This window comes from Stenella coeruleoalba, assembly GCF_951394435.1.
Source record: "Stenella coeruleoalba genome assembly, chromosome: 16".
Classification (NCBI taxonomy): domain Eukaryota; kingdom Metazoa; phylum Chordata; class Mammalia; order Artiodactyla; family Delphinidae; genus Stenella; species Stenella coeruleoalba.
In genome coordinates this window covers 71,019,885-71,032,149 of record NC_137162.1, presented here as the reverse complement: position 1 = coordinate 71,032,149, position 12,265 = coordinate 71,019,885, and the positions used below count along the sequence as shown (strand labels likewise).

Sequence of the window (12,265 nt, the reverse complement as noted above, 5' to 3'; positions counted from 1 at the left end):
TGGCATCAGACGGGCGGTGCTTAAATTCTAGAACATTTGGCAGTGTCTGGAGGCATTTGGCAATGTCTGGAGGCATTTTTGGTTGTCACAATGGGTGTGGAGAAGGGCTACTGGCTTCAGGTAGGCAGAGGCCAGAGGTGCTGCTAAACATACTACAATGTACAGGGCAGCTCCCACAACGAAGAATTATCTGGCCCCAAATACCATAGTGCGAGGTTGGGAAACCCTGCCTTGGATGGATGAGAGTTTGAATCCTGGTCTCTCTGCTTTCTAGTCATTTCTTTGACTTTAGGCAAGTCAGCTGCACTATCTGAGCCTAGCTTCCTCGTCTGTTAGATGGGAATGATAGTACCCATCTCCTAAAGCGGTGAGGGTTAGGTGAACTGATGTTTTCAGTCCCCAGGGCCGTACCTGACACACCGATGGCTTCAAAATTATAATCATCATGCTGAAATGAATACTTTTAGATGATAACAAAATTGAGTCAGGTGGAAGACCAGGATTAGATGCAAAAATCATAAACTTAATCATCATAAAGATCTATAAAAAGGATACATTTTAGTAGAGCAATTAAAGGGTAATTCATTGAAAACTGCAGCACATAAATACAAGATGGAGCACAGCTGACCTGATGCAAAGAAGGCAGAGAAAGTTCTGGGTGGGGAGGGGGAGAGAGGAAGTGGCAGTTAACTGAAGGATAACAGAGTTGCAAAGGTAGGTTAAACATATTTTTACGGGGCACTTCTAGATCCTAGAACAAAAGTGGTAGGACTTCACAACAGTCTTTGACAAGATTCTGGTGATCTTGCCATGGGGTAGCCTATGTCAGAAAAAACCAGGTTCCATTTGGAGTCTCACAACTCTGGAACCTGAGGTCTATTACTTTGAATGTCCTAAGTGACATTAAAACTTTATACTTTTGAGTGAATTTTATTTTATTTTTTAGATAGATAAAAGTCAAAGAGAACCAATCCATAAAATTGGGGAGAATGTTTGGATTTAGTAAAAATTCAGACATGACACAAAAACTGTAACATTGGTTTTCTCGTTGGCTTGCAAACTTACTCTGATAGCATCCCCCCAAAGAGGAGTCCCCCAAATAATTTGGATAGTGGCAGCTCAGGTGGAATAGCTGTGTAGCTTTTACAGAAGATGACTTGGAGGGGGATAAAAGCCCTTCTGGTTTTATATGAAGGCCATGATTACAAAAATATCATCACTTATTTATAGACACATCTCATGCACAGTCCTAAAAAGAATTTCTGCATCAAAGGTGAGAATAACATCCCTTGGTCCTCTCATCTCTAGCAATCTGTGCAAAACCGAAGTGACTGCCAAAGGTGCTGAACTCTGTGCAAAGGTGACAGCGTATAAGGGAAGTGAAAGGCAGGCAGAGTTAAATTCTCATAGCCCGGATCATGCACTCTACATGGGGCACTTCCAGGAAGAGTTTGCTGGCTTTCCAAAATCCGAGGCTCCAAATCTTTCCTTTTGGGTAGAAATTTACTTAGTGGTAGTCTAAAAAGTACTTTAAGAGTATGACGTCACAGCCAAGGGTGTAAACCCCTGCTCTTCTTGTACTGTAAACCAAGTATTCATCTGTTACACATAAACCAATAAACATTACATTACGGTCTAATTATAAAAATATGCAATTGTATCCTCTTTTGCTTGTTATGGGCTCAAACTTATCCATATCTAGCACTCTTACGGTTGAATGCGCGCGTACGACCATCTGGATAATGACTCTCTGGTTTCTGATTTTTATTTACTGGGAAAAGAGAGTAATAAATATTCCTTTAACATTGTTAATAAATTTCGCCACCATAAATCCTGCTGATCTATGAAGATACCCTTTTGCCTTTAGATCCATATCTGGGGAGACAAGGAAGGTATAAAAGGGAAAGAATAGCTAGGCGGAAGTGATACTGGTAACCTGATACTGTGGCAGCTCTGTAATCTCACTCAAAACCGACTTGAACTTTATTTCATACTTTCACTGAATCTTCAGGACATGGATGCTGACAGTTAAAATGCTGCCTGAAAAATCTACTTGTACACTCTCTAGAAGTCAGAAGTTTATTTAAAAACAGGTAAGTGATAAAAATAAGAAATGAAAGAGGAGAAATAATACCTGATACTGCAGAAATAAAAAAAAAAACATAAGAGAATACTATTCCAACAAACTGGAGAACCTAGAAGAAACTGACAAGTTTATAGAAACATACAGCTCACCAAAACTGAATCAAGAAGATATAATCTGAACAGACCAACCACTAAAAATGAAATAGAATCTGTAATAAAAGAAAAAATTCCTTGCAAACAAAAGTCCAGGATGGGATGGCTTCACTGAAGAATTCTACCAAACATATAAAGGAGAACTTATACCAATCCTTCTCAAACTCTTCCAAAAAACTGAAGAGGAGGGAACCCTCCCAAAGTCATTCTATGAAGCCACCATCGCCCTGATACCAAAACCAGACAAAGACACTACCAAAAAAATTATAGGCCAACATCCTTGATGAATATAGATGCAAAAATCTTCAACAACATATTAGCAAATTGAACCCAACCACACATAAAAAGGATCATACACCATGATCAAGTTGGATTCATCCTAGGGTCACAAGGCTGGTTCAACATACGTAAAATCAATGTGATACACCACATCAACAATAGAAAAGACAAAAACCTCTGTTGATCATCTCAACAGATGCAGAAAAAGCATCTGATAAAATTCTACATCCATTCATGATAAAAACTCTCAGCAAAGTGTGTATAGAGGGAACATATCTCAACATAATAAAAGCTATTTATGACAAACCCACAGTCAACATAATACTCAACAGTGAAAAGCTGAAAGCCTTCCCACTAAAATCTGCACCAAGACAAGGATGCCCAGTCTCACCACTTTTAGTTAACATAGTACTGGAAGTCCAAGCTACAGCAATCAGACAAAAAAAAAAAAAAAAAAAAAGAAATGTGTCCAAATTGGAAGGGAAGATGTAAAATTGTCTTTACATGCAGATAACATGGTATTCTATATGAAAACCCTAAGGACTCCACACAAAAACTGTTAGAACTGATGAACGAATTCAGCAAGGCAGCAGGATACAAGATTAACATACAGAAATCTGTTGCATTTCTTTACACTAACAATGAAATATCAGAAAGAGAAAGTAAAAAAAAAAAAAAATCCCTTTTAAAATCATGTCCAAAAACAAGATACACAGGAATAAACCTGACTGAGGAGGTGAAAGACGTACGTACTGAGAACTATAAACATTGATAAAGGAAACTGAACGTGACTGAAAGAAATGGAAAGATAGTCCATGCTCTTGGATTGGAAGAATTAATATATATATTTTTAGCTTCATTTTTTATTGGAGTATAATTGCTTTACAATGTGATGTTAGTTTCTTCTGTACAATGAATCAGCTATATACATACCTATATCCCCTCCCTCTTGCACGTCCTTCCCCACCTCCCATCCCACCCATCCAGTTCATCACAGAGCACCAAGCTGAGCTTCCTGTGCTTTACAGCATGTTCCCGCTAGCTATTTTACGCATGGTAGTGTATATATGTCAATCCTAATCTCCCAGTTCATCCCACCCTCCCCTTCCCTCCCTGTGTCCACATGTCCGTTCTGTACATCTACGTCTCTATTCCTACCCTGCAAATAGGTTCACCTGTACCATTTTTCTACATTTCACATGTATATGTTAATATACGATATTTGTTTTTCTCTTTCTGGCTTACTTCATTCTGTATGACAGACTCTGGGTCCCTCCACATCTCTACAAATGAGCCAATTTCGTTCCTTGTTACAGCTGAGTAATATTCCATTGTGTATATGTATCACATCTTCTTTATCCATTCATCTGTTGTTGGACGTTTAGGTAGTTTCCATGTCCTGACTCTTGTAAATAGTGGGGCAATGAACATTGGGGTACATGTGTCCTTTTGAATTATGGTTTTCTCAGGGTATATGCTCAGTAGTGGGATTGCTGGGTCATATGGTGGTTGGCAGAATTAATATTGTTAAAATGGCCATACTACCCAAAGCAATGTACAAATTTAATGCAATCCACGTCAAATTTTCCACAGAACTAGAACAAATAATCCTAAACTTTATATGGAAGCACAAAAGACCCAGAATTGCCAAAACAATCCTGAGGAAAAAGAACAAAGCTGGAGGCATAACCTTCTCAGACTTCAGAATCAAAGCAGCATGGTATTGGCACAAAACCAGACATACGGATCGATGGAACAGAATAGAGAGCCCAAAAATAAACCCACACACTTAGGCTCAGTTAATCTATGACAAAGCAGGCAAGAATATACAATGGAGAAAAGACAAGTGGTGTTGGGAAGGCTGGAGAGCCGCATGTAAATCAGTGAAGTTAGAACACTCCCTCACATGGTACACAAAAGTAAACTCAAAACGGCTTAAAGACTTAAATATAAGACATGACACCATAAAACTCCTAGAAGAGAACGTAGGCAAAACATTCTCTGACATAAATCGTAGCAATGTTTTCTTAGGGCAGTTTCCCAAGACAAAAGAAATACAAGCAAAAATAAACCAAAGGAGCCTAAACTAACTTACAAGCTTTTGCACAGCAAAGGAAACCGTACAAAACAGAAAGACAACCTACGGAATGGGAGAAAATATTTGCAAACGATGCAACTGACAAGGGACTAATTTCCAAAATATACAAACAGCTCATACAACTCAATATCAAAAAAAACAAACAACCCAATCCAAAAATGGGCAGAAGACCTAAACAGACATTTCTCTAAAGAAGACATACAGATGGCCAACAGGCACACGAGAAGACGCTCAACATCACTAATTATTAGAAAAATGCAAATCAAAACTACAATGAGGTATCACCTCACACTGGTCAGAGTGGCCATCATCAAAAAGTCTACAAACAATAAATGCTGGAGAGGGTGTGAAGAAAAGGGAGCCCTCCTACACTGTTGGTGGGAATGTAAATTGGTGCAGCCACTAGGGAGAGCAGTATGAAGGTTCCTTAAAAAACAAAAGAGAGTTACCATATGATCCAGCAATCCCTATTCTGGGCACATATCTCGAAAAGATGAAAACTGTAATTTGAAAAGATACATGCACCCCAGTGTTCATAGCAGCACCATTTACAATAGCCAAGACATGGAAGCAACCTAAATGTCTACTAACAGAGGAACGGATAAAGAAGACATGGTATATATATACAATGGAATATTACTAAGCCATAAAAAATGAATGAAATAATGACATTTGCAGCAACATGGATGGACCTAGAGATTATCTTACTAAGTGAAGTAAGTCAGAGAAAGACAAGTTTCATGACATCATTTATATGCAGAATGTAAAAAATGTTACAAATGAACTTATTTATGAAACAGAAACAGACTCACAGACATAGAAAACAAACTTATGGCTACCAAAGGAGAAAGGGAGGGGGAGGGATAAATTAGGAGTTTGGGATTAACAGATACACACTACTGTATATAAAAGAAACAACAAGGTCCTACTGTATAGCACAGGGAACTATATTCAATATCTTGTAATAACCTATAATGGAAGAGAATCTGAAAAAGAACATATATGTATGCATAACTGAATCACTGTGCTGTATACCTGAAACTAACACAGCAGTGTAAATCAGCTATACTTCAATTAAAAAAAAAACTGGTAAGTGAACAAGATATTGTGGAGGTTGGGAAGTGAAGGACTTGGTGAGGTGCAGGGAGGCCGCTGCTCTGGGTACCGGTGCCCTCCACAAGGCCGGCTTAGAACAGCGTGGTCCCGATCTTCTAGCTCTCAGGTTACGCCATCTGCTTGGTTATCCCATATCTGCCCCCGCCATTATTACTGCCATCTACTGGACTTCACGTCGCTCCTGCACATCCACCACCAACTCAGTCTTCTTGCTGCGTCCACAGGATGACGCACCCCACACCCAAGCCTCAGAGCTTCTTTGCCTCTTCAGTGCCAGTGACATTCACCACACCGTACTGGAGCTATTCGTACCTTTTGGCCGTGTGCTGGATATCGCTGTCCTTCAGAAACATTTTACCTCTGAAATCTCCAATGCCAAAATCCTACTCTAAGAGCAAAAAAATCCTGTCTTTACAGCCCAGTGCTGGGTGAAATATGGCCACGGCAGCGACTCCCATCAGGAGATGGAATCTATTTCCCTTCCTCTTGAATGTGAGTGACTTCCTGGCCCAACCCAAAAGAATGTGGTGAATGTGACGCTGTGTGAGTTCCGGAATGAAGGCCTCCACAGGCCCCGCAGCTCCACCTTCGTGCTACTGGAGCAACCTCAAGGCTGTCCTCTGAAGCCCGCCCAGCAGAAGATGAGGATTCAGTGAGGAAAACCGAGGCAGTCCGGCCCGATGGCCATCACCAAATGCCACATAATGGGAGGCCATCTTGAATCCTCTAGGCCGGCCAACCCTCCAGCTGAATGTTGTTTTATGAGTGAACCGGCTGAAACCAGCTGAGGAATCACCCAGCCAACCTACAGAATCCTAAGAAATAATAAACTGTTGCTTTAGGCCACCAAGTTTTGGGGTGGTTTGTTTCAGAGCGATAGTTAATTGAAACATACACATTATTCTTTGGGAAAATCTCCAGAACCTCGACTCCTCCATTAAAAAATAATATATACATTTCCATATCAGAGGATAGGCCCCTCTTGGATGATCTTTTCTACCTAGGGTTGAGGAATCATGCCAACGCTTATCTACACCGTCACCCTCAACTTCTTGCACTGCGCTGTGCAGTAGGCAAAACAATGGTCCCTCGAAGATGTCCATGTTCGAATCTCTGGGACCTGTGAATATGTTCTGTTACATGGCATGCGGGAATTAGGTAGCAAATGGGACTGAGGTTGCTAACCAGCTGACTTTACTATAAAGAGATTATCCTGGATTATCTGAGTAGGCCCAGTGTAATCACAAGAGTCCTTTACATGTGGAAGAAGGAGGCAAGAAGGAGGCAGAAGGTCAGAGTCGGAGAGAAATAAAGGACGACTCTGAAGATAGAGGGAAGGGCCCTAAACCAAGAAATGCAGGTAACCTCTGGGAGCTGGGACAGGTAGGGAAGCAGATTCTCCCCTGGGGCCTCCAGCAGGAACACAGCCTGGCAACACCTTGATTTTTACCCCGGTGACACCCGTTTCAGGCTTCTGACCTCCAGAACTATAAGATAATACATCTGTTGGTTTAAGACATTTAACTTTGGGTACCTTGTTACAGCAGCAGTAGGAAACTAACACAGCTTGCTTGAGCCGCACAAAATGGCTTTCAAAATTCTAAACACTGGGGACTTCCCTGGCGGCCCACGGATTAAGACTCCGCACTCCCCATGCAGGGGGTGCGCGGTCCAGCCCTGGTCAGGGAGCTAAGATCCCACGTGCTGCACGGCAAAAAAAAAAAAAAATTCTAAACGTTGTGTGTACCTCCGCAATTCTTCATCTGCCTGGTGAATTCTATTCATTCCCTAAAATCTTATTCAGATAATACGTCCTCTAAAAAGCTTTCATAATTGCCCCACCTCCCCACAGACTAAATTACTTGCTCCTCTGTACCAATAAATGGTTTTAGGAGAAGCAGTCAAAAACATAGATACTCTCTTTCTCTTCCTCTCTCTCTCACTCATTTTTTCTTATATTAGCAAATCACTGAATGGTGGTCTGTGACCTTTTAATTTTTTTCCCTGCAGCTGTAACTTCAAAGTGCCCGTCTTGTTCACTGAATGAATCATCAGCTGTTTCTGGGGTACTAGTATATACGGAAGTGCTTGGAATATATGAGCATACGATGCCCCTCTTCTATAAAGCTGTGTCATGGGTCCCTAATATACTCCTGGGCAAACCATGGGCAAAACAGTGATGGAACCCAACATGACCCTAGCTGCCCTAGGCTGCTTTTCAAAGCATGTTCCTTCCTGTGATGGTTCCCCACACCCACCTTCAGTCCTTGAGATGATGGCCTTTGTGCTGTCCTGTTCTCTTAAGAAACAGGTTCTCAGGACGTCTCAGGCACGTTTGCTTCCTCAGTCACACGACAGCTAGGTGACCGTCAGAGTCTTGTCTCCATAACTGAATAATTCAGAGGCACCATGGCTTATAAAACTCTAGATGTTTCCGCTTGTCCCAGGTGGGTGCACATTAAGATAGGGCCACTATCTGAATTCAGGTAAGGGTGCAGATCTCTTCTAACACTAGAAATTCAGACATTAGAGCGGGTGGCAAGGAAAGATTTATCACTTGTCTAAGATGCCTCACTGAGCATCTCCTAATTCCTCCGCATCACCCCACTCTCGGAATATGCCGCCTCTTACTGTCACTTTTTCCGTATCTTTTGTTATATTTGCTACTGCAGTCAAGGCCAGGTGAGCAGTCTGCTTAAAGACAGAAATCTAAGGCCCATAGAGGGGCCTTTGTACTTTAAGCTCCATTCGGCTGTTACGAACAGTTTGAACAGGGCTCTTGCACAGCCACTAAACTTTCTTGTCCTTTAGAAAAGCATATACTCTGAACGTTAAGAAATAATTTAACTTGGTCATTAAAAATACTAGTGGAACAAATTTCAGCGTCTTTGAAGAGTTAACTTTGAAAGAAAAACTGAGAATTTTATATTATTGGCCGGAACAAAAGGGAAATGTTAAGAGTTGCATAATAACTATAGCCAACAGCCAAGTTTCAACTGTGCAGATTTCATTATCCTGAGCTCTTAATCACCAGTCCTAGTCAGGCAGGAGCTGCCTTATGCATTATATAAACATCTCAGCTGGAATGGAGAATGGGTCCAGACCTGGGGAAAGAGACAGTCGGGGCTGGGCTGGGCTGGGCTGCGCTGGGCTTCCCTAAATCAAAACTTCACCGAAATATATCTCCAGGATAATACTGCCTTTCATCATTCAGAGCAACAATATTTTTTCAATTGAAAGTTGTGATCAAAACAAAAAAGAGATTAAGTAACAGAAAAAGCACTGCAGAGAAGTCCAGGAATACAGATAATACAGGGACACTTTTAGAAACATTCACTCGTTCTCAGCAGAGCCCTGTGAAGACCTACACCAGATCACGTTCCTTCCTTTTTAAAAACTCAGTGTCAGTGGGGAGGGTGGGCCAGGATTCGAAATAGACTTCTCCTTCTGTCTATCCACTGCCCTTAATACATGCTGTCTCAGTGAAAAACAACAAATCAGAAACAGTTTAACAGGTGCATACAAATTCCAGGGTAGGTTTCAAAACCACCATAAGTAAAGTGTGGGCTACACGCCTACAAACATGCCAGGTAACCTCGCCTTTGATGTTGACTGTGCCATTATTTCTGCTCAAATGCCCTTTCTCGTGCCCCTGATCCATCCGCCGAAATAGTTCTTAGGACTCGGGCTGTCATAGTTAAAGAAACAGAGGCTGCACTTAGTGAGTGCCAGGCCTACAGGCGGACAGCAGCAGACAGGCCCGGGGTGGTGCTGGCCCTCAGGGACCCTCACAGTCAGGTGGGGAGGGACCACTAAACCTGGGGACATAACTGTACGTTTGATAAGCTCCCTGAGGAAGAACGAAAGGGGTTATGAGAGGAAATGATGGGTGGGAGGTCTCCACGAGGAGGCTCCATTTCCCTGCTCTCTGAAGAATGAGAAGGGCCCCGTCACGAGATGGGAACGAAGCGGGTGGGAAAAGCTCAAGTGTAGGGAATGGGGGCAAGAGAGGGCTGCAAGGCAGGAAGGGGCCAGGTCACACACGGCCTTTTAGGCCACGGTCAGGAGTCTCGATGTTATTCTCAGTGAAGTGAGAAGCCACTGAGGTGTTTTCAGCAGAGGAATAACAGGTTCTGACTTGCTTTTTTTTTAAAGGATCATTGGTTTCACCGAGACTGCCGTGTGGAGAGCATGTGGGGGGATTCTGAGCAGTGGCCGAGGCCCAGCTAGGAGGCTCCTAAGTTCTCCAGGAGGGAAAGGGTGGCGGCTGGGACCAGGGTGGAATCAGCAGAGATGGAGCAAAGCAGACACATTCAAGTTCATTTTGGAACAAGAAGCACTTAGCACGTTCTCCCTTTATCCTGTCTCCTAGGGTATTTATCAAATTCTTGTTTTGTAATATTCACAGTTAGGCTCACCAAGATTATGCACTTTTGACAACATAGACTGTTATGCACCTTTAAATCCTCAGATCCTTTCATGGTGCCTTGGCCGTATGTGGCTTGCCGTAAATATCCGTTCACTTGCATATACAGCACGGTCATTCCACCTTCCTTAGGAAACCTTCCACCTGGGGCTGGCAGAGACCTGGCGCTCGGCCGTCTCTGGTGACTGATAATTAAGCCCATGGCCTCGAAAGCTGCGGCATGTTGCCAAGCCTGCAGAGGAACACGTTGAGGGACATCTGTGTGGCCCATCATGAGAGCTGTCTCTGACAGATGGCAGTGCACCAGCCATGGCTCCCCCAGCAGGAAGAGCATCAGTAACCATGGGAACCACCACGGACCAAGGTCCAGGCCCCTCCACCAAACGGGAAGGCAGAGGAGCCCCGATATAGGCAGATAAGAGTGGCTTCGGGCTGGACCTGATTTAGAAAAATAAAGGAATGTGGTCTTTCACTGTGCTCTAGTGCCTATAGCCAATTTATGAATCTTGATAATATTTATGTATAAGGGACGTATAAAGTTCTCATCCACTTTTAGACTTTGACATCCTAATTCAAGGGATTCCCAACTCTCTTCACTGCTTGGCTGAAAAAGAAGAGGAAAAGGGAGGCATCCACTACATAGGGAGAAAGATTCATAACTGATACGAACATGAGTCTGGAAGACAGAGTTCAGTCTATGCCTACAAGAGCCACATCACAAAAGGCAATTAGCTGGACTTAAGGCAAGTTAGCCATGAAAGCACAGATGCCTTGGACCCCCCTCTACCCATGTCTCACTAAAATTAACCTTATTCTGTACAGACAGCAGACTCCAAAACAGTACTAGAAACTAAGAGTAAGAAGTATCCATTCACCAGAAACTGCAAAGATCTCCACCCAGTTCACTTCCATGGAGCCAAATGAGAAGGTCACTCTTTTCCACGGGGAGAAGAGTTGGCCTGGAGGGAAGCAGGAGGCTCTTTGCCACAGATGCCTGTGATCTGGAGTGATACGAGCTGGACTCACTGGGACAGGGTGGAAAGAGGAGATTGTGGAGCCGCTGGAGAGCCATTAGGACGCCGGCAGGCTGCTGTCATTGCCCCATCCTGAGGCTGGGCCGGGCAGACAGCACCGAGCATGGAGGAGACGGGTTTTTGCTTCCTTCAGCTGGCCCCGCCAGGCTGTTTCCGCTTTGACACTGCAAACAGAAGAGACTGAGCTTGCGATGTTGACGCCAGAGGGAGTGCGGTGAGGGCGTACGAGGCTGGACGTCGGTATATCCTCTGTGGTGCACGTTGGTCCTTATCTCACCCTCCTAAGTCCTCTCAACCCGAACCAAACTGAATAGCTTTGCTTGTCCGCTGGGGACTGGGTGGGTTCCTGGATCTCTACAGAGCCCTGCCTTGGTCCCCGAAAGCCTAAGGTTATTCCAAGCATTTGGAATGTAAATATACTTCAATCCTTGGCCAGCATAAATCCTTTTTTATATGGATGGACTAAACAGTGACCATTCAACATATGGTCTATTAAAAACCCGGACACAAAAAAATACATGCACCCCAGCGTTCATTGCGGCACTATTTACAATAGCCAGGACGTGGAAGCAACCTAAATGTCCATCAATGGAGGAATGGATAAAGAAGATGTGGTACATATACACCATGGAATACTACTCAGCCATAAAAAAGAATGAAATAATGACATTTCCAGCGACGTGGATGGACCTAGAGATTCTCATATTGAATGAAGTAAGTCAAACAGAGAAAGACAAATATCATATTATATTGCTTATTATATGTGGAATCTAAAAAAATGGTACAAATGAACCTATTTGCAAAACAGAAATAGAGTCACAGATGTAGAGAAGAAACTTATGGTTACCAAAGGGGAAAGTGGGGGGGAAGGATAAATTGGGAGATTGGGATTGACATGTACACACTACTATATACAAAATAGATAACTAATAAGAACCTACGGTATAGCACAGGGAACTCTACTCAGTACTCTGTAAGGACCTATATGGGAAAAGAATCTAAAAAAGAGTGGAGGGACTTCCCTGGTGGCACAGTGGTTAAGAATCTACCTACCAATGCAGGGGACACGGGTTC

At 43.0% G+C, this 12,265-nt stretch overlaps 1 protein-coding gene across 9 annotated transcripts in view; it reads right to left on the bottom strand.

Moving 5' to 3' along the window:
* RHOBTB1 (Rho related BTB domain containing 1) overlaps positions 1–12,265 on the bottom strand; it is a 69,542-nt gene that overhangs the window by 40,208 nt on the left and 17,069 nt on the right. The window contains exon 1 of one of the 9 annotated variants that reach the window (XM_079901068.1): positions 7,990–8,541. The exons of 7 other annotated variants lie outside the window; for them this stretch is intronic. The gene's annotated coding sequence lies outside the window, so the exon portion shown is untranslated. Of the gene's footprint in view, positions 1–6,043; positions 6,355–7,989; positions 8,542–12,265 lie in introns of those variants that run through there. One more of the 9 variants, XM_079901067.1, reaches the window with a different exon arrangement.